This window comes from Bos javanicus, chromosome 8 (genome assembly GCF_032452875.1).
Source record: "Bos javanicus breed banteng chromosome 8, ARS-OSU_banteng_1.0, whole genome shotgun sequence".
NCBI classification, from domain to species: domain Eukaryota; kingdom Metazoa; phylum Chordata; class Mammalia; order Artiodactyla; family Bovidae; genus Bos; species Bos javanicus.
This window is the reverse complement of record NC_083875.1, coordinates 47,599,496-47,622,493: the sequence shown is the minus strand read 5'-3', so window position 1 is coordinate 47,622,493 and position 22,998 is coordinate 47,599,496. Positions and strand designations below refer to the sequence as shown.

General features: G+C 37.9%; 1 protein-coding gene and 1 pseudogene across 8 annotated transcripts in view; one reads left to right on the top strand and one right to left on the bottom strand.

The window, feature by feature from the left end:
* The window catches only part of TRPM3 (transient receptor potential cation channel subfamily M member 3), a 608,143-nt gene that overhangs the window by 283,580 nt on the left and 301,565 nt on the right, over window positions 1-22,998 (top strand). The window contains exon 1 of one of the 8 annotated variants that reach the window (XM_061425531.1): window positions 18,959-18,970. The exons of 6 other annotated variants lie outside the window; for them this stretch is intronic. The gene's annotated coding sequence lies outside the window, so the exon portion shown is untranslated. One more of the 8 variants, XM_061425530.1, reaches the window with a different exon arrangement.
* The window catches only part of LOC133253275 (beclin-1-like), a 194,153-nt pseudogene that overhangs the window by 170,528 nt on the left and 627 nt on the right, over window positions 1-22,998 (bottom strand).

Below are 22,998 nucleotides of genomic sequence, written 5' to 3'. Positions count from 1 at the left end.
ATAATATGGAAAGCATATACAAAATAAGCTGTAAAAAAGCAGCTTGATGGGTCTGCACATGGGCACTGTTCCTGCAATGGAGCACTGTAAACCACCCCCTAGTACAGAAAGATACCCTAAGAAGCCCTTTATTATGAACAGCAACAAAGGATGGAGACCAAGGGGGATGAATCTTATTGTAAATGTATGTTTCTATATATCTTATGATCCCCCAAATATATTTTTCAGTACAGCTGAGAAAACAACTACCCAAAGGCTAAAAATCAAGTTCCTTTAATTTAGTCCCATTGATTGAAATGTTAGTACATCCAAGACCCATGGGTATCAGAACTAACACTATAACTATTTCCAAAAGCAAAATAACAACTAGGATCATGTACCTGATACAAGAAGAATATGTCAGCCTCTTTGTACTTATCCTACAAATCAGCTTTTTCAGAGACAGAAAATATTCTATCTTATAAGCCAGGTGACTCTGCCTTCCACAGAGGGTAAATGTGATGGGCTAGAGTGCACAGATATCTGGGTCCGAAGAGCTGGCTTTATTACTGGCTCTGCTAGTTGCTTGTGGTGTGACCTTGAGTAAGTCATTTCTCCCTCAGTGTCAGTTTCTTCCAACATAGAGCTCGGGTAGAACAAACGAGATGCAGCACTTGAGAGCTGGATCTATTGTGGGTATCTATTGGCTCATATGATTTTGCTGTTACCTTTCCCAGCTATTCTAATGAGAATCACTGAAGTCACGTTAGGGGAGAGGAAGTTATTGTGAGCTTAGAGATTGACTAGAATTGGAATGGGAAAATCATCTGGAAGCAGGACTACTCTCTCCATCTCTTTGTCTTTCATTGTCTACCTGGTTTCTTTCTTATACACAGTGCTTCTGCTTCTAATTACACAGGCACTGTGGTGTAGTACTCTGATAATGCACGTTCCCCTCTCTGAGTTTCTACTTATACCTAAGTGTTGTTACCTAATTGGAACTTTCTCAGCCTCAAGACGTCTCTGCGTTAGATCCCCATGGTTCCTGGCTTCATTTTCTCTGAGTGTATAAGTTCAAATTATCAAGAAAAGGACTATGATTCATCAGCTTTTCTTTGAATGTCAGTCCATAAGTCAAAGGTAATGGCTAACCTTTGCTCTGGAGTGAGGCACAACCAGTGGTCCACTGGTCTATTCAGTTACAGCCATGGGTGGTGTGGGGATATTGGGTGAGGATATGGTTATCATAATAAAAATGGGCATATGGACAGATAGGCACTGACTGAGATCTCTAGGAAGTACACTGGTTTGAGTATTTCCCCATAATTCCTTTCTTCAGTACTCTTATACGTATCTTTTCACAGTTTGTTACCATCCTATTATGTGAAGTGTTACAGGAAACATAGATATCTAGGGATGTTGTTTTGAGGGATGAGTCCATGGTTTAAATGAGACCCAGTCTAAAACAAAGTCACCACTCACTCAGATGAAGGACCAGAATCAGGTTTCATTTTTCTCAGCTCTTTATGATGTTATGTAGTCATTGGGAATCATTGCCATGACCTGCAGCTAAACCACCCTTGCAAAGTCACTTTCAAGGGAGAACTTTACCAGTAAGTCAAGGTAGACCTCATATGATCAATAATATGAAGTGGGAGACACAGGATGGGAGTTAAATTTAAAACTAATTTTGAGGAAGATCCCAGAATACTCAAAATGTCTCCCTAACTTTGAAGTTTGGGTGTCATTCTGAGAAAATAAAGTAGCTGAAAAGCCTATGAAGAAGACAGAAACCAGCAGTGATTCCTAAGGCCTGAGTCTCCATACCTGCAGTCTTGCTGATAATCTAATATCCAATAATGGAAGAAAAAGAATACCAAGATTACTTCTAGAAACATATTTGTTACCATTCCAAACAGCTTTGGCATTTCCTGTTAGGAAATGTTATTTATATTAGCTGCCCTCAGGATAGCACTTTTCACTGTCTAGTTTGTGACTCTTTTAGAAATATGGCAGACCTAGCATTCCCAGAGGAATGAGTCCTCTTTCTCTTCATCGTTAGATGACACCAAATGCATGTGACCAAATCAACTAAAGTGAGGATTGAGTAATGTCAAGACACTAATTTATTTGGTCAACTATTTGGCTGAATACTTTGTGTGCCCAAGAATCTATTGGGTAATAAATCATCATTTTACTCTTTTGTACAGTCTCTTTCATATGTTGACTCTTAGTCTTTTGGCTAACACAGAAACTTTATACTTTGGCTAAGACTACTTCTTAGAACTTGAAAACTTAGTGATAATGTTATTTTTAGAGCATACTTCTGATTATTTAAGATAATTCATTATTTATTAGGCAAACAGACTGAGTGCTAAATATGCCAGATATGGTACAAATTGCTGAGGAATCAGATGAGAGACATAGCCCCCGCCCTTGAGGTACTTATAATCTGGACAAGGGAATAAACAGAAAGCTTTAGGAAATGGTAGAAAAGTTCTGAGGTTGAGCACAGATTGCTCTATAGAGAATATTTCTATTTGTAGCTCACCCTTCATATAACTAATCTTAATTTCTAAATAACATAACTCATAGGTGACAGGTTTTGGTGTCACTTGAGACATGCATAAAACTCCATAGGCAGTGCTCTAAAGGAAACTGCAGAAATGCAGAAATGTCCAAAAGCACCATTGTGATGTCGCCTTTTATTAGTTCACAAGAGGAGATGTAATTATTCTGCTAAGTCTTTGTTTGCTATTTGAGAGCAACAAATTAAACCCCACTAATCTACCTCTCTGGATGGTACTTATTGAACCTAAGAGGCTTCAATTATCAACAGCTTAATAAACTTACTAATCTGCATTAAATGAAATCCTTTGCAAAATCACATTGAAACAATGCTTAAGTCATAATCAGCCTGCCTGGTATCTACAGCCTACTGTGGCTGAGCCCCAGAATGCACTGTGTAATCAAATTCCATGTTACTCAAATCTTGGAAAATTCCTATTAGGTGGTTGTATACAGTTTGTGTGTGTGTGTGGTGTGTGCGTGCGTGTGTGTGTTTTGTCACATAAATTCATACAGTGCCTTTTTTAATCCAGAGAAAATTGACATTTAGGTATAAATCAAACAAGAATGTAATTTAAAACTGCTTAAGTTCGGCCACCTACTACCATAAAAAGAAAGCTTAAAAATAATGTTCTATTCTGCATACAGCAAGCCAGCATTCTGTGTAACAAGTCTTCATATTACATTCAAAGAATATAAGATTGTTATCATATTATCAATCCAGACCACAATACCTTGTGAGATAATAAAGCAGTGTCCTTTAGGTTTTCAAAAGGAGAAATGGAGGCAATACAATGTTTCATCCCCAGTCATTGATGGGAACACCAGCTGGCTACCATTCCATCCCTCTATTTCTTCAATCCAGTCAAGGGAGAACTCTCAGAACAGAATCACTGACTGAGTGATTTAGGATTCACATAGGTATTCTCCAAGTGACTCATATTGATGTCTGGCACAGGAGCTCAAGTTGATAGTAACAATGCCATGAGGAACTCATCAGTTAGCCCTTAAATGTGAAATAGTGAACAAGGGAAGGATTCATGCACCTAAGAACACAAAGAAAGGGAGCCATAGAATTAATTGAACAAAGCGTTTCAAGTTTTTGTCGTCAATTTTATGGACCAATTAATCATTTAAACCCGTCCAAGGCACACACATGCAAATGATTACTAAAATCCATCCATTTAGAATTCTGTTGGCACAGTTTTTTTTGTTTTTACAGTATAAAATGCAGAATTTTCTATCTGGGTATAACAGAATCTAGCAAGGACTGTCATTTAAAAACCACCTAGATATTAAAAGTTCTGATCTTCTCTATTATTTTAAATTATGATGATTAAAAATATTTTTCAGATCATCTCCATCAACGTGTATTTTCTAAGACTTGAAATTTTTTGAGCAGAGGGAAGGTATAATATGTCTAAATTCAGTGGAAAAAACATAATTAATGGGCAATCATACTGTTTAACAAATGGCTGGATTTAAATAATGGCAACTACTGACATTAAGAAAAGACTGCATACCATAAAAATAGCATTTGACAATCCAGAACTTTTCTAAGATTTTATCCTTAGACTACAGAATATTAATTTGAAGATCCAAGCATTCAAGAGTGATCTGTGGACCCATTGTCCTGAAAATGCACTAACAAATTACAATACCCAAAGGAAGGGTGGAGATATATTACATTTTTTAAAAATTCGCTTCTTTTCAGTATTCTCCAGCATGTTTTTGTAATACAAAATAGGTAAAAGTAGGACTTGGTGTGTGCCTACCAGGTTCCAACTAAAAAAATAGTGTGTGTATGTATGTGTCAGGGGCTTCCCAGATGGCACTAGTGGTAAAGAAACTGCCTGCCAATGCAAGAGACATAAGAGATGGGGGCTCGATCCCTGGGTTGGGAAGATCCCCTGGAGAAGGGCATGGTAACCCACTCCAGTATTCTTGCCTGGAGAATCCCCATGGACAGAGGAGCCTGGGGGGTTCCAGTCCATAGCATTGCATATGTGTGTTTATGCACACATACACGGTGTGCATGGGTGTGTGATCAGTGTGATCAGTCAGTTCACTGGCAGTTCTTTAAAACTGACAGGTGCCAATGTTTTAAGACTCAACGGTTCTACTGGTGCTGAATATGTTAGGAATCTAGAGAGCAAGGCATTTAATAAATGAACATGTAAAAGAATGTTCAACCCACAGTTGAAGGATCAATTTTCTTGGTAACTTTATATTACCAATAATTTTAACAAAGATTTATTGATGTACCAGACACTTGAGGTTCAAGAAGATTGTAATAACATAAATAGATATGGTGCCTCTCCTACGTGAGCCTGAGGACATAGGCTAGCTGCACACTGTTAAGGACAGAAAGTGTTAAGGGGCAGAAAATAAACAAAGTACAGGGGTGCTCAGGGAAGGAAACAAACACGTTCACTGCAAAGATGGCAACAGGGGAAATAGGAGAAGAAAGAACAATTTGAGCTAAATCCTAAAGTGTGGAGTATGAGAACAGGTAATTAAATTGAAACCACCTCCTTGAAACTATGGAAATAAGGAAGAACAAAAATTAGGTAATTTAGTAAAATGCACCCATAATCATTTAAGTGCCTACTGTATGCTAGGAATGTCAGCTCTGTGCCAGACCCAGCTCAAATACCTGTCCTGGACAAAGTTATGCTTCCCTCCTTGACACCCTCAGAAGCTGTTCTACTTCCTAGCTCTGTGTCATTGAACTAGATGGCTAACCTCTACTGCCTTGGTGTCCTTACCTTAAAAATTATCATAATGAAAGCATTTAACTTCACACGTTTGTTATGAGGATCAGATCAGTTGATATATGAAAATAATTAGCCCAGTGTATGGATAACTGTAGGCCTTCCCAGATGACTCAGTGGTAAAGAATCTGCCTGCAGTGCCAGAAAGGCAGGAGATGTGAGTTTGATCCCAGGGTTGAGAAGATCCCCTAGAGAAGGAAATGGCAACCCACTCCAGTATTCTTGCCTGGGTAATCCCATGGACAGAGGAACCTGGAGGGCTAAAATCCGTGGAGTCACTAAGAGTCAGACATGACTGAGCAACTGAGCATGCATGCGTACTGTAAGGGCTATAAATCTGTTTGCTATTATTGCTTTTATTAAATATTGTAATCTTTCATTCCTCTGATTGATTTCCCTCTGAACAGTGCTTTTTACGTGGGAATCTTATTAAAATACAGGTGCAGATTCAGTAGATCTTGGGTTGGTCCTAAGAATCCACATTTCTAATAAGTTCCCAGATGCTGCTGGTTCATGGACTACTCATCAAGTAGTGCCTTATGGTCCATGTATTTTTGCTGGCCCGTGAACTGTTTGTGAATAATAAGTGGAGCAAAAATTGAGAATAAACATTTAGAAACTTTTATAGCAGTTTGCCACTGCCACAAAATCCAACTGCATAATCAGGTCATGGCATTTTACAAAACTATGAGTTTGTAATGGATTCAAAAAAGTTTTTCAAATGGTCCTTCACCACAAATCATTTGAGAAGCATTGTTTTGGAATACAATATAAACTTAAAAGTAAATAGGAGGTCTTCATAAATTTTATACCACCTCATCAACTAAAAGAACTTTGTACAAAGTTCGTGTTCAACAAATATTCTTGAATGCTTGTGAGAATTCATTTAAAAATAAGCAAGTACACCTCTGATTGCCCATTTTCAAATTCTCTATATAATGACTGGAGTCAGAGTTCCAGATAGCATCAACTCTAATGAAGTACAATTAACAATTTCATGACTAAGCTTCTGTTTACATCTTATGCTTAATGACTATGTAAAGACGTATGCATACACTTATACAGGGAAGCCTGGCGTGCTGCAGCCCATGGGGTCACAAAGAGTCGGACATGACTGAGAGACTGAACTGAAGGACTTATACGTTGCAACTGTAGCATAGGAGGTTATTTTCTCTACTTGATTCTCTCCTATAAAATATTAGCTTTGTACATTTGTAGAAATGTATGCTCACTTTTATAATAACTCACTTTCAAATAACTAATGTTACAATCTGAACACATACACAAATGTATGTTAACATGAGTCCCACATTTCATCCTTGTTCTTCATCTACTGTTGCCTCAAGCAGAGGCAGTATTTATTAGGTTGGTGCAAAAGTAATTGTGGTTTTTTCATTGTTGAAATTTGCTGTTTGATATTGGAATGCATTCTAAATAAATGTGATTATGTTATTCATCATTTTAATGTACCTTTTTTGCTTTATGTTTTTTTGCTAATGACTTATTACTTGCTGTTTATTTTATATTTATTTTAGACTATGGAGATGGAAATAATGTTAGACAAAAAGCAAATTCAAGTGATTTTCTTATTTGAGTTCAAACTGGGTTGTAAAGCAGCGGAGACAACTCGCAACATCAACAATGCATTTGGGTCAGTAACTGCTAATGAACATACAATGCAGTGGTGGCTCAAGAAGTTTTGCAAAGGGGATGAGAGCCTTGGAGATGAGGAGCATAGTGGCTGGCCATCAGAAGTTGACAACAACAATTGAGAGCCATCATTGAAGCTGATCCTCTTACAACTACACAAGAAATTGCCAAAGACCTCAGTATCAACTCAGTTCTATGGTCATTGGCATTTGAAGCATATTGCAAAGGTGAAAAAAAAAGCTTGATAAGTGGGTGCCTCGTTAGCTGACCAAAAATAAAAAAATTCAACGTTTTAAAGTGTCATCTCCTCTTATTCTTTGCAACAATAATGAACCACTTCTCAATTGGATTGTGGCATGCAACGAAAGTGGATTGTATATGACAATGGGTTATGACTAGCTCAGTGGTTGGACTGAGAAGAAGCTCCAAAGCACTTCCCAAAATAAAACTTGCATGAAAAAAAGGTCATGGTCACTGTTTGATGGTTTGCTGCCCATCTGATCCACTGCAGCTTTTTGAATTCCATTGAAACCATTTTATCTAAGAAGTATGCTCAGCAAATTGATAAGATGCATTGAAAACTGCAATGCCTGCAGCTGGCATTGTTCAACAGAAGGACCTAATTCTTGATTACAATGCCCAACCACACGTCACAAAACCAATGCTTCTAAAGTTGAGTGAATTGGGCACTCATCCACCATATTCACCTGACCTCTTGCCAACCGATGACCACTTCTTCAAGTATCTTGACAACTTTTTGCAGGGAAAGTGCTTCTACCACCAGAAGGATGCAGAAAATGCTTTTCAAGGGTTTGTCTAATCCCAAAGTATGGATTTTCATGCTTTCAGGAATAAACAAAGCTATTTCTCATTGGCAAAATGTGTTGATTGTAATGGTTCATATTTTGATTAATAAGGATGTGTTTGAGCCTAATTTAATGATTTAAAATTCACAGTCCAAAACCGTAATTATGTTTGCACCAAGCTAATACCATTCAGTTCAGTTCAGTCGCTCAGTCATGTCTGACTCTTTCTGACCCCATGAATCGCACGCAGCATGCCATGCCTCCCTGTCCATCACCAACTCCCGGAGTTTACTCAAACTCATGTCCATCGAGTCAGTGATGCCATCCAGCCATCTCATCCTCTGTCGTCCCCTTCTCCTCCTGCCCCCAATCCCTCCCAGCATCAGAGTCTTTTCCAATGATTCAACTCTTTGCATGAGGTGGCCAAAGTACTGGAGTTTCAGCTTTAGCATCATTCCTTCCAAAGAAATCCCAGGGCTGATCTCCTTCAGAATGGACTGGTTGGATCTCCTTGCAGTCCAAGGGACTCTCAAGAGTCTTCTCCAACACCACAGTTCAAAAGCATCAATTCTTCGGCACTCAGCTTTCTTCACAGTCCAACTCTCACATCCATACATGACCACAGGAAAAACCATAGCCTTGACTAGACGAACCTTTGTTGGCAAAGTAATTCCTCTGCTTTTGAATATGCTATCTAGGTTGGCCATAACTTTCCTTCCAAGGAGTAAGCGTCTTTTAATTTCATGGTCACCATCTGCAGTGATTTTGGAGCCCCCAAAAATAAAGTCTGACTCTATTTCCACTGTTTTCCCATCTATTTCCCATGAAGTGATGGGACCAGATGCCATGATATTAGCTTTGTAAATGTTGATCTTTAAGCCAACATTTTCACTCTCCTCTTTCACTTTCATCAAGAGGCTTTTTAGTTCCTCTTCACTTTCTGCCATAAGGGTGGTGTCATCTGCATATCCGAGGTTATTGATATTTCTCCCGGCAATCTTGATTCCAGCTTGTGTTTCTTCCAGTCCAGCATTTCTCATGATGTACTCTGCATAGAAGTTAAATAAGCAGGGTGACAATATGCAGCCTTGATGTACTCCTTTTCCTATTTGGAACCAGTCTGTTGTTCCACGTCCAGTTCTAACTGTTGCTTCCTGACCTGCATATAGGTTTCTCAAGAGGCAGGTCACGTGGTCTGGTATTCCCATCTCTTTCAGAACTTTCCACAGTTTATTGTGATCCACACAGTCAAAGGCTTTGGCATAGTCAATAAAGCAGAAATAGATGTTTTTCTGGAACTCTTGCTTTTACAATGATCCAGCGGATGTTGGCAATTGGATCTCTGGTTCCTCTACCTTTTCTAAAACCAGCTTGAACATCTGGAAGTTCATGGTTCACGTATTGCTGAAGCCTGGCTTGGAGAATTTTGAGCATTACTTTACTGGTGTGTGAGATGAGTGCAATTGTGCAGTAGTTTGAGCATTCTTTGGCATTGCCTTTCTTTGGGATTGGAATCAAAACTGACCTTTTCCATTAGTATACATATTAATATGTCAAAAAAAAAAGTAGAAAGGAAAAGAAATACTTTTTTGAAAAAAAAGAAATGTATTATTTTGGATGTGTATGTGTGAGTGAAAATCAGTATTATATTTTATACTTTTACCTATTTTGTTGTTTTTCAGTCACTCAGTCTGTCCAACTCTGCAACCCCATGGTCTGCAGCACGCCAGGTTTCCCTGTCCTTCACTATCTCGAGGAGCTTGCTCAAACTCATGTCCATTGAATCAGTGATGCCATCCAACCATCTCATCCTCTGTCATCCCCTTCAATCTTTCCCACCTTCAAGGTCGTTTCTAATGATTTGGCTCTTCGCATCAGATGGCCAAAGCATTGGAGCTTCAGCTTCAGCCTCAGTCTTTCCCATGAATATTCAGGATTGATTTCCTTTAGGATTGACTGGTTTGATCTCCTTGCAGTCCAAGGGACTCTCAAGAGTCTTCTCCAGCACCACAGTTCAAAAGCATCAATTCTTCAATGCTCAGCCTTCTTTAGGGCCCAACACTCACATCCATACATGACTACTGGAATAACCATAACTTTGACTATATGGACGATTGTTGGCAAAGTAATGTCTCTGCTTTTTAATGTGCTGTCTAGGTTTGTCATAGCTTTTCTTCCAAGAAGTAAACGTCTTTTAGTTTCATGACTGTAGTCACCATCTGCAGTAATTTTGGAGCCCAAGAAAATAAAGTCTGTTGTTTCCATTGTTTCCCCATCTATTTGCCATGATGTGATGGCTTTTACCTATAGTGACAGTTTTAAACACTGGTCACAGATAGTATTCTAACACATAGAATAGCCTTCCAGAGTCAGAAATTTCACATAAGTGTGCATATTTATGATTTTCATTTGCCATTATATCACCTGCTAGAAGCAGGGTGCCATTCACCAGGAAGAAGTTAGTTTTCTACTAAATATTGGAGAAAGGGACCTAAGGTCTCTTGAAAATTTAGGGTTTGGAGTTTATATTAATAAATGAATTAAGATAGTCTGCTCCATGATTTTTAGTAATTAATGTCTTTACTAATTACTTTCAAAATCTTTATCATACTTCTCTCTCATATGCCAAACAGGAATCTTAAAATAAATTACATTATCAAATTAAACAAAGCTGTGGAGAATTGCTACTTTTGAAAATTTATTCAGAAATGTGGATGTCAAATCATTCACAACCTCCTCCAACCAGGTCATAAATATTATTTGTTTGTATCCCATCAGAAAGCAGTTCTCAAATTAAAGACTAATGTCTATCATGACAGTTTTACTCTTTTGACTTTTTTATATGGATCAGTTGTAGATCTGAAAGAAGGCTGGCCTGGATGGAGGTAGGAAGTGGGATGTGACTCTGCGAGGCATGTGAGACCTGCTAAGGAATGTCCATTTTCTTCTAGGAGTCATGGAAGTCACTGAATGATATGGGGGAAGGGAGATGGAATGCCATGAGCTAATGTATCTTTTAAAAGATCATTAATAAAACTATTCAATATGATATTTCAATGATTTATACACGATATGCATTTGGCAAAACCCATAGAACTGTACAACACAAAGTGTGAAACCTAAGTAAATTGTGAACTTTAGTTAATGAATATATATCATTATCAGTTTATCATTTGCAACAGATATAGCACAGCAATGCAAGATGTTAAATAATATGGGAAATCATGGGGAGAAGTAGAGGGAGGGGATACTTGAGAACTCTCTGTACTTCTGGTCATTTTTTTTTTTAACCTGAAACTTCTCTAAGGAATAAAGTCTATTAATTAAGAGGAAAAAATGATCACTGTTTTCGCTGGGTGGAGAATGAATTAAAGGGACCAGTTAGAAAGCCAGCACAGTCCATTTTTAAAAATAGCTTCATTAGCATAGCTTCTTTCAGAAGTGTTTTGCTATCAGAAATTCATTTTGACATCAAATATCCAAAGAATGAACTCTCTACATCAGAGTGAGGATGAGATGCTAAGAAAATAGGAGGAAAAAACTCACATTGCTATCCAATGGAATACAATTTATAGACTAAATCTGTATTTCTGCACTACCTACTAATATTTTTTACACCTACTTTTGAATTTTTGTTCATTTCTATGTGCATCAAGTTTAAATATATTTAGAGAAAGCTAATAAATGTGTTAGTATCTTCCAGGACCTAAAGTCTTTCAGAGAAATTTTATATTAATGTACTAAGGTAGGAATGAGTCAAAAGATATAGGGTTTGGTAGGGAGTATGTAAGGAAATGCATTGCCAATATATAGAAGCTAATAACCTTGAAAGCTTTAAACTATTGCATTAGTACAACATAACCAGAGGCTGAATTTATGTGGATGGCTTTATTTTCTGCTTGAGAATCTAGTAATTTGACAAAGAAAGATGACTATCACACAGAAATACATTTATGCTGCTCTAACCCACTCCAGTATTCTTGCCTGGAGAATCCCATGAACAGAGGAGCCTGGCAGGCCATGGTCCATGGGATCGCAGAGAGTCGGACATGACTGAAGTGACTAAGCACAACTTAATATCTAATAATTTTCCTTTCCAGAGAGTAATAGAAATAGCTTTACAGTTGCATTACTAGACCAATCTGCTTATAACTCACTTTTGATGATAAAAAATGGTCTTGATTTGGCCTCAGTTTCTCCAGTTAAGTAATTCTTGATTGTTAGGTTAAAAAAATTACAAATTGTGGGCAGACTGCATATTCTGATGGGAAAGATCATCAGAATTTGATTTATCATTTGGTTGGGAATGAGGGCAAGAGAACACAAAGTTCTGGTCTTGAAAACTCTCTCAATGGCAGAACCAGAAATGTCAAGTTATTAATTAATTGTGATAATGTCTTAATAATACTTGAAGTCTTATTGAAAAAGAATTAGGACTTGACACATGTGCCAGATTGCTAAACCAGAGGCATTCTTAAGAATGGTTGGAGTCTGGGGAGAATTCTTTCAGGGATTATTTATTAATTCAAATCTCCTTATGTGCTTTGTGCTCAGTAAGCACAAAACTGTGCTCTGCTACATTTTTGTTTGTTATAAAAAGAACAGTGGTTTCATGAATTTGTAAAAATTAAAACAAAATACTCTCTTATTTAAGAAAAGTAACCTCTACACCTGTCTTGTACACATTGATGAGCAGCCAATGACAGTGCTTGCAGGTTCTGATTCCCATACTCCTTAGCTCTGAGAACAGAGCTTGACCTAGAAGATCATCAAGAGTAAGTCCTCCCCCAGGTTTAAGCAACTCAACAGGACATGGCTAGGATGCATGTCTCGGGACTTTTAATCAGCCATGCTTCCACTAGGCTCTGCCTTTGAATGGATAAAGAAAATCAGGATTTCAGAAATAAAATCCTGCAACCAAATTTGTCTATACCTTGTGAGGATAAAGAGTTTGAACTGAACTTAATCACTCATTGATTAAGATGAATCTGTTTCTTTACCCAAAATACTTTAAATTAGGACTGATGATAAACTAAAAATAATAAGAGAGAGACTGATTTCCTAAGTAGTTAATCCTCATATGAGAACTCTACTACAAATAGAAGTACAGTTACTTATCCATTGTCACTTTCTTCTTAACATCTTCATCCTCCCAGAGCAAAAGACACAAACAAAATAAAAATCAGCCTATGAATCTATGATATTATTTGTCACATAAACTCCGTGTTTCTACATAACAAAATGTACCAATTTCGTGATTCAGCACATTTCTTTGGCTTCTGACAAAATAAGGATGGTGCTGGAATGAATTGTGAAAGCTAAATAGAATTAAGGACTTACAGGATGACATTACATCACCCTAGCTCTGCATTTATTTGACAGAAAACAAAGTTGTATTTCCCACACTTGCAGCCTAAACCAGTTTTATATGGCTGACTCCACTATAGTTACGCTTTTTGGTCAATGAAGGCAGTAAAGTTGCTAAAAGTATGTGTGGGACTTCTAATTTTTTATGTCACCATGTATGGAAACAGCAATTATATTCAAGCAGATGTCTAATCCTTGATCATAAATAGGATACTTTTGAAATAGAAGTCTGTATCCTCATTTCCATTTTTTCAGCAGGCTTTTAGGCTTGATGAAGTGTATATGTACATTTTTATTAAGATAAGAATAATTAAAATGCACTTATCCCACCACAAAGAAGGCAAAAATGACTCAGCATCCCTAAAATTAGTCCTGGAATATACAGGATGCAGGGTTCTCTGTACCCTCTGTATCCTATAGAAGCACAAGGACTTTGGCTCCATTAGGCTGAACCAATAGCTGATGTACAACTTAGTGAGAGACTAAAACTCTATAGGCCCCAGTTTTTAATTTGTATAATGGAACTTTATGTACCTACCTTACAGAATTATTGTGAATATTGCATAAAATACTATGTGAGGAAGCACTTGTAAACTGTAAAATACTTTATATTACTGCCATGCAATAATGTACTGATTTATAATGAAACAATTTTTCAAAGAAATGCAATATATATTTTTATTTACAAAAATTCTGTGAGATTAACATTCGTATATATTCATAGTAAATCTACATAAAATTCTGCATGTATTTAGGTATAATTTATGCAGTATGACCGACAGACGAAAGATGAATTTCAGTTATAATTGTAAAGCATGATTTATTGAATTTTTTGCCTAACTAATGATAAAATTATAATCTAACTTTATGTTATGGTATATATGATTTAAGTTTAGAGGCTATAAAGTGAATTTTAGTACAAATAATTTAATAATGTATATGCTAACTATAGTAATTAAAATAATTTAGTGTAAATAGCTCACAAATAATTATTCCCCAACTCTGACTAATTAGGAATGAGAAATTGATATTTCCACAGAAACAATGTTAAAAACAGGAGGAAGAAGAAGGGGAGTGTCCTGGACAAGGCTTCAAAACCCCAGTTATGCCGTGATAGACTCAGAATACTGTGTGTGTGTAGAAGAAATAGGCTGCCTGCCAAGTCGCTTCAGTTGTGTCTGACTCTGTGCGACCCCATGGACTGCAGCCTACCAGGCTTCTCTGTCCATGGGATTCTCCAGGCAAGAACACTGGAGTGGGTTGCCATTTCCTTCTCCAAGAAGAAATAGGCAGTGGGGGGGTTATAAATTTTGACATGAAAACAAATAATTTTAAAATTATATGACTTTTCTCCTAATGGAAGTGTGAGCAAGGTATTGAAGTGGATCAGTAGTTGTGGTAATTCATTCTGTCTGGTGGTAGTCAGCCAAGCTTGTCAAAGAATACAATGTTTTGTGCAGAGTTTGGAAGAATAAACAGGTGTTTGCTCAGCATAGAAGCAGGAACCTAGCCTTCCAGGTGAATGGGCCAGCATATTCAAAGGTTGAGGAGCATGGCACAGCATGGTGCATTAGGGAAACAATCAATAATCTAGTGGACTGGAACATAATGTGTTTAAAGATTGGAGGGAGATGGAGTGATTTGAATAGGTAGTTTCAGAGGCAGATCCTGAACATTTTTAAATACTGAACGGGTCTCATCTTGTTGAGGATGGGAAACCAAAGAAGAGTATTGGCCAAGGGATGTCCTGATTGATTAAGAAAACCATGTTGATGATACTATGCTTCAGAGGCAGCTGGCTTTGTCATGTTTCCCTGGCACTGTTTTACTTTATAGGTCAATGGCAACTCTGAATATTAGAGAACACAATACATTTATTTACATATATTAGAATAAAAACAAGGAATATTTAAGAGAAATTGGTCTTGTGTTTCCCAAACTTCCCTTTCTTATGTGATACCATCATAATTCTTTATCTTCAAATCATTTTTAATCTAATTTATTAAATATTTTAATAGATTCATTTTTCATAACTCCATAATAAAAAACATATGATGTCTCCAAACAATAATATTTGTTAAATTATAGGTTTAGCCATTGCTTAAATATTATATATTGTTATAAATCCAACTGTTAAAAGAAAAATGCATCTGGGTACCACCTTTAGGAAACATGAGTCCAGTCCATCTGATGTCATCATCTTACAGGTGAGGAATTGATATACAAGTAAATCAAATGTTGTCCCTAAGTCACCTGTGTGAGCTGACTACATCCCAAACATAGTTCTTGGTGTTGGAGTGACAGCACTAACAAAATAAAATCAGTGCCCTCAGGAACTTATATTCTAGTGGAGGACATAGGTGATAAACACATAAAGACTAGGTAATGTGAAGAGCTGAGGAAAAGAAAGGGAAGCTGGAGTAGAGAAGTAGAGAATGATGACTCAGGTGGTGCTAGTGTACTGATGAAGCAAGTTGTGGGTGATCTGAGGATGCAGCTGTCCAGGTAGAAAGAAAAACAGAAGCAGAGGCACCTGAGGACGTAGAGGCCTGACATGCTTGAGGAAGAGCCAAGAAAAGCTAGTGCCGGTACCATGGAGGCCTGGTTCTTAGGACCATCACCCCCTCCCCTCCTGCCCCATCAGGCTACCCCCTTTCTCTGTTTGCATGGACTGATTAGTACACACCCCTTCCAGCCCACTGCTTGTTTTGTTGGAATGCCGCCATGCTCGTGACCTACGAGTGCTTTTGTGCCGCAACAGCAGAGTTGAGTGACAAAGACCGTGTGACCCACAGAGAGTCTAAATTATTTACCATCTGGCACTTTACAGAAAATGTTTACTGAGCCCTCCTCTATATCATGCTCTTGTTGTTGTCGTTGTTGTTAAGTGTAGACATCACAGGATAGAGTGCTTTGTACATCTTTATAAAAATGAAATACAAATCATCCCTGTCAAAATCTAGTTTATACTTGTAGAAAATTGGATTTCATTTTTTCAACTTGAGTTATGTACCAGTGGAAACTTTTTAATATATTCAAGTGTGATCTTTTTACTTAATAATGAATTGGGAGAATAAGGTAATCTGTCATTACATAAAGAGGAGTGAAGAATAACCACAGTTTGCATTACACTTGTGGTTTCCTCTTGTTAGTATTCAAATTCTATTCTCTCTAAACTACGTCTGAAAGAGGCTGGTGATGTATCAGGAGTTGGGGTTGCATTGTTGGGTAATGAATAGGATTTTTAAAAGATCCACATGGACCGTGTGGCCCAGAGCTAAAATCTCTTTGGAACTAATTATCTTCTCAAATCCAAGGGTCCTGAAGATCAGGTAACCTTACAGGAAAGAAATGCTGTGCTGAGTTTACCTGGGGCTTCCTTGTTCACTTAGAATGCTCATGGTTCTGGTGACAGTAATTTTGTCTTTGGTGTAAAGTTCATGGAAGGTGCCTCATCTTCTTGTCCCTATCAAGTATTTCTCTCTAGGAAGGAAAAATGAGCAAAAAGAAAACAACAACAACAAAAAAATAAGTAAGACTAGAGAAAATAGGGCTTAAAAAATACATGGGCAATATTTACAAGATTCAGTGTGGATCTGACTGAACTCAAGTCAGATGAAGAATTGAAGTAGTATCTAGTGAAGAAGGAAGATGAGAAAGCTGAATTTTTCAAATATTTCTGACATAGGATTATCTGTAACCAATTTTAGTCTCATAATCTACAACTGCTAGGTCAGTGTCTCTCAGATCCTTGCGTGCCAGCCAGCCCTCCCCCTCCTCTTCCTTCTCCTCCTCTTCTCTGTTCCCTTCCCTGCTCCTCCCTCCCTCCCTCCCTCCCTCTCCCCTCCCCCTCTCTCTGTGCCCCATTATCATAAGGTCGTGCTTAACAGTTGGGAAAAAGATCTGGAAGTCTTCTGGCCACAAAGAAGATAGTTCAGTGACTATAAATATATAGTTACAGAAGAAAACTTTGGAAAATATAAAAAAGCAAAACAAAAAAAAAAATCCCATCTCTGTATCTATTTAAAATTTGTAATCATTCTCTACTTACAATTTTGTCCTGCTTTTCTCAGCTAACAATGAAAAAATGTATATTTCTCTACATGATTATGTAGTCTTCTGAAACCTGTGATCATCAAACAGCATGAACTGTAGTTTAATTAGCCTCCCATTGAGGGACTTTTGTTTCCAGTTTTTCTGTATTATAAAAAATGTTGCAATGAACACCGTTGTGTGCTCACAGCTCTGTTGATTCCTTAAGAATAAAGGCATAGGAATGTTACAGCTGCATAGAAGTACGGGTATGCATATTATTAAGGTCATCACTACATATTATTCTGGAGCTAACTCCTGAAGACTGTCAAAGGGACTTCTCCATCTAGTGTTTAATGCTAACGTTCAGTCTGATGATTCATTTGCATTTTGCTTATTGTAATGTTTCCTCAGTTGAAAGTCACTTAGTAATTTGTTACCTGCTGTCTCCAGGGAAACCTTGGTAAGTGAGAGACCAGAAGATGGGGGAGTTTGAAAGATCCATCCTGGAAACTGCAGAAAGGCAGGGAGAAGGCTGTGGACCTGATCCTGATCAGAGATAGAAATGTTACCCAGTTCACACTGTGACTCTCAGGGAGTGCCCCCGTAACACATAGCAGGCACTTGTGACAGGAGACTGTGGGAAAATGAAGCTCAAAGTGCCACTGTCCTCACAGGTACGCAGCCCACAGAGTTGATAACAAACAGACCTCTCAGCTCTGAATTCCATCTGCAAGAAGAGATAAGTCCTTTGGAGATGAAGTGTTCACATACTCACTTTTTAAAAACTATTTTTGCCTTGTTGAAAGTTGAACTCTCTTCTTCCCGGTTTGTTCACTTATCTAGCTAAGAAATACTGTTATCTAAAACACTTACTCTTGGAAGATATTTGAAAGAGTTCTTTTGTGTTGTGTGAGCAAGACCTTCTAAGTTGCCTTCACCCCTGCCCCACCCACCCCCAGATAAGCACATCACAAAGCCGCTGCTTGCAGCCTGCATCCATGTGCTGTAACAGTCCCAGCTCATCTTTTTTTAATAGGGAAACGGGGGAGTGTAGGTTTCTAGTCACACAGTTACAGTTGTGGGGGAGGGGCTGCAGGGTAAGACGTGTGATCAGTTTTATTATTATTATTTATTGACATTTCAGAAGTTGTGGAACATCACTGATAAACCCCAACTTTATTCTCCTTGGGCTCACATTTAGGGACTCAACTATTCTTTGAAACATTCAGAGTTTTTAGCAGTTCCTCTTTAAAGAAATGCTATCATTCCATCCTTTGGGGAGGAATGAACAATGCTGCTTGTGTATTCAAACCACTTGGAACATTAATATACTGTTTCTTTAGAAGGATTTGCTTTCTAAAGTTGAACTTTTCAGAACTCAGAACACCTTATCACACTTTCACAAGGCTTCTCTCTGAAAATGGAAAAAGGCAAGGGGGGAGAGCCTGTCAGGACTTGTGCCAGTTAAATCCGATCTCTCCGGGGATTTGTTTTTCTTCTGGCGTCAGATTAGATGTTCAAATCAAGCAGTGTTTGAGGGCTGCAAGGGAATGTCCATGGGATTCTTAGTGAGGCTAATCCCAAAGCAGCACATTCCAAGGGGCTAATCTGCCCAAGTTCATTGCTTACTTGAAACGTCTCTTGGGGGAAGAGCCCGGCAAGTGACTTTTTTTCCGGTGGGCGGTCATAAGAGCATTATTAACGGGATGACCAACCCCAGATGCAGCAAAATGAAAGCAACAGGAGCTGCTCGTGGGACTGCCTTTGCCACCACTCAGAGTCAGTGCTCAGGTAAAATTATTTCAGCTCATTTTCTTCTTGTTCAACTTTCCGGTATTGGATCTGGGCATCTAGAGGAAGACCCAGGGAATGCCAGGGAGATGTTGAGGAAAAGCAAAAGGTAAAAATGAACACAGGCATTCAGTGTCTTGGAGTCTCTGGTATTTTGTTCTGATTAGGGCAGAGTGTAAATTTTAAACCTGAGAGTCTCAAAATGAGGAACGTAGTAAAACTTTGCTCGTAATTTGTTCCTAAGAAGTTAGTGAACTCTTTTTTTTTCTTTTTCTTGTCTAATGTGCGATTATTGGTCTGGGTTGGTGTCCTTCTGTGAAGTTGCTCTACCAACAGGGTGATTGCAATAGCAGTTTCCGAGGCTTTCTGGAGATTTAGATATTATTCCTGGCTGGAGAAAGTCTTAACTCTATAGTTAAGTGAGTGGGGAGTAGGTGGTAAGAAGAGTCATGAAAGTTTGAGGGACTAAGGTTTATAGCAGAGTCTTTGTGAAAAACAATTGAAACTGGTTAAATGAAACAACTTAATTTTTTTTCTTTTTTTGCTTCCTATTATTTTGATGCTTTATTTATTGTACAATTGACTTTCAAAATTCATATGTACTCTGTTCTTTGAGGGTGATATACTTTGTCTGAAATGTGAATGTCCTAATTTTTGTTTTGAAAAAAATGTCTTTTAATTATTAGCCTTTGAAAAACACTTCCTTATTATACATCACACATGACTGATAATACAGAAAGACAAGAAAGAAAATAGCCCTTCACAAACTCAGCCATGGTCTTGTGACCATTCTACCTTTAGAAAAGTGATTTCTAAGGGCTGATAGCAGTCACCTTTTCTAAGAGTACAAGAGTCCTCTAAAGCATATTTTAAAATAAAAGATTTTCGGGCACACCGTTGAAGTTTTGCATTAGAAGAGAATTAAGGTCAACTAGAAACATGGCATGTCCAAACTGTTTTATGCTTTCTAACATCAAGGATAGCCATTCTAACCCAACTTAGCTGGGTGTTGCAGCCAAGTATAAAGCTTCACAAAGAGTAGTAGTTCAAAGCCTTTGAACAGAGGAAAAGGGAATTAATTTAGGGGGCAAGTTAAATCATGATTATACACCAAATATGCCAGGAAAATGATTTTTAAAATCTAATATCCGTCTACATTGAAGACTGAATAAAAGCACAGTAAAGTAAAGCCCACAATAAAGCATAGTAAATTTCTCCTATTTAGTACATGATGTTTGGTAGAATTCCTAATTTGTGTGCTATACATGTACTCTTTCTGTTATATATTACGCTTTCTTTCTCAAAAAAAGAATCCAACTCAATTATGAATGATGGAAAAAATTTTTTACATTTCCTTTCCCCCCTCGCAATTTTCTATGCCTTTGTAAGAGAAATTGTTAGTTTGGTAATAATAAGAAAAAACTGATCCTTAATCCCTTTGCTGACAGTGAGGTAACTATTCACCTTTGGGAAGGTAATTAAGTTGCTAAACCACTTGCAAGTCAAATTACTTAAAGACCAACAAACAAGTTGGTCTTTATGCAGTCAGTCTTACTGCACGCCATCTGAGTAAAGCTTCTAGGGCCTTACATGTTGGAACCAGGATCTGTAAGTGAGAGAAATAATGGAGGTGCCCTAGAAACTCTCAAGTTGGGAGTCCTGTGTGATTACATTTCGTTGTTGTAGCCATTATAATGATACCCCCTTCTTTTACTTTTCTCATATTCTTGTGACTGCCTAATGTCCCACCTCAATCCTCGACCTCAGGGAGAGAGGAAGAGAGAGTAGAGTGTTGATTACTTCATTTGTGGGAACTGGAAGGAGGAAATAAGGAGGGGAAAGGTGCAAGTGTGAACTGATTCTGAGACATGCCTCTACAAGGGCACTCCCAGGCCTGCCCAGATCTAGGGTATTTTAATACCAATAACGTCGAATTTGGAGAGACAGTTGAGCAGAGTGGGTAAGAGTATAAACTCTGGAGTTAGACAGCTCAAGTTCAAAGTCTAACTTCTAATTTGTTACATCTCACACAGACACTACATAATAGTAGTAATTCCCCCATAGGGTTCTTATAAGGCTCCATGGAGATAATACATATAAGGCACAATTTCAGGCACATGCTAAATCCCAAATAAAAGTTAGGCATTGTTATTACCTACTGAGTGCCAGATGCTTACCCTGAATCATCTACTTTGATTAATACAATTTTCCAAAGTAGCTATGATTATCCTCATGTTATAGAAAAGTCTCAGAGAAGTTAAATAAATTTCTAGATACCTTGTCTATAGACAGGCCTTCTGGGAGCATATCATCTCCAGTGTGACATAAAGTCAATTTAGGTCAGATCTGCTATGGCAATTTAATAGTGTTTCTCATTTAAACCTTTATCTGAACTTTTAGTACCAGACCAATGTAAGACTGGTTCCTCTTCTTGAAATGAAAACTTGCTACCTATATAATGATAACAACTCTGTGTTTCAGGCATTATGGTTGTGCCCATTTTTATAAATGAGGAAAACAGGATCAGAGAAATTATATGACTTTGTTGAAGCTGCAGTCTCATTCATACCACTTTTCTAACTGCAGACATCATCCTCTCCCCATCATACTGCCATTCCTACTTTCTCTCAGAGTATTGATCAGCACTCCCTGAAATTTCCAGGTGCTTTCCCAAAAGATCCTTCTTAATGCCAGCCAAAGTGGGCCCCCAAAAAGTGAAAGTATGCTCTCCCTTTTCTGCTCCCCAAGGTGTAGGGAAAGTTGGTTTCAGATATCCAGAGAGGAATATTTTTACCATCTATCTGCCAAGAGATATTATCAAAGAAAGTATTCAGTTTCTAGGAAAAAAATCACAGCCTATGAATAGTTTAACTTACAGGCTTTATACGAAGATAAATACTGGTTATCTAAGCTTATTTCTGCTGCAAAGATGTAGCCACTAGTTTTTCCTACATTTTTGAGAAGAAAAACTTTGAAAATAGACACTGAATCTTTCTCCATGCCACAATGACAAACAGAACTGCAAATGTTACCTTTGTGGTATGACAGTGCAGAGGGCCACTTGGACCCAGGATCTCTTCGACAGAGAGGCTGCTCCTTTACATTTGGACAATGCATAAGTACTCAGAAATTATGCGACCTGATTGCAACCGTGACTGAAATGGGATGCTGGTCCTTTGTACCCTTCAAGCATTCCCTGTGTTGCTACTTTCAAAATGTGCTTTGTTATGCATCTAAGTGTTATGCCTTCAGTGCCACATGCTCACATAGACTCCACTGTGAAAGAGGACGGAGATGCAGTATTAAGGGGCTGAGGACAAAGACCTTAGCACAACTTATACAGCCATTTGGGTCCTTAGAAGAGTTAGTATCAGTTATAGCCAACAAAACAGGGACTTGAAACAGTCAACATTGGTCATTGAGACAGGCCAAGTAAACAGCTTGTTTGCACTTTGGCCCTGTATGTATTTTTTTAACTTTTTACTTTATATTGGAATATAGTTAATTAGGGCTTCCCTCTTAACTCAGCTGATACAGAATTCGCTTGCAATGCAGGAGACCCCTGTTCAATTTCTGGGTCAGGAAGATCCCCTGGAGAAGGATAGGCTACCCACTCCAATACCAGGCCTGGAGAATTCCAGGGACTGTATAGTCCATGGGGTCCAAAGAGTCAGACACCACTAAGTGACTTTCACTTTACTTTACTTTACAGTTAATTAACAATGTTGTGTTAATTTCAGGTATACAACAATTTGATTCAGTTATACATATACATGTATCTATTCTTTTTTCTAATGTTTTTCCCGGTTAGGTTGTTAACAGAATATTGAGCAGAATTTTGTATGCTCTACACAAGAAAGTAGGTCCTGGTTTGTGATCCATTTTAAATATATTAATTGCAATGTGCATATGTCAATCCCAAACTCTCTGTGTATTTTAAAAGTAGGAATTTTGTTCTGATCCTAGGTTAGATAGAAGATGACACCATGTGGAAATAACATTACATGTTACTCTACCAACTTCTATCT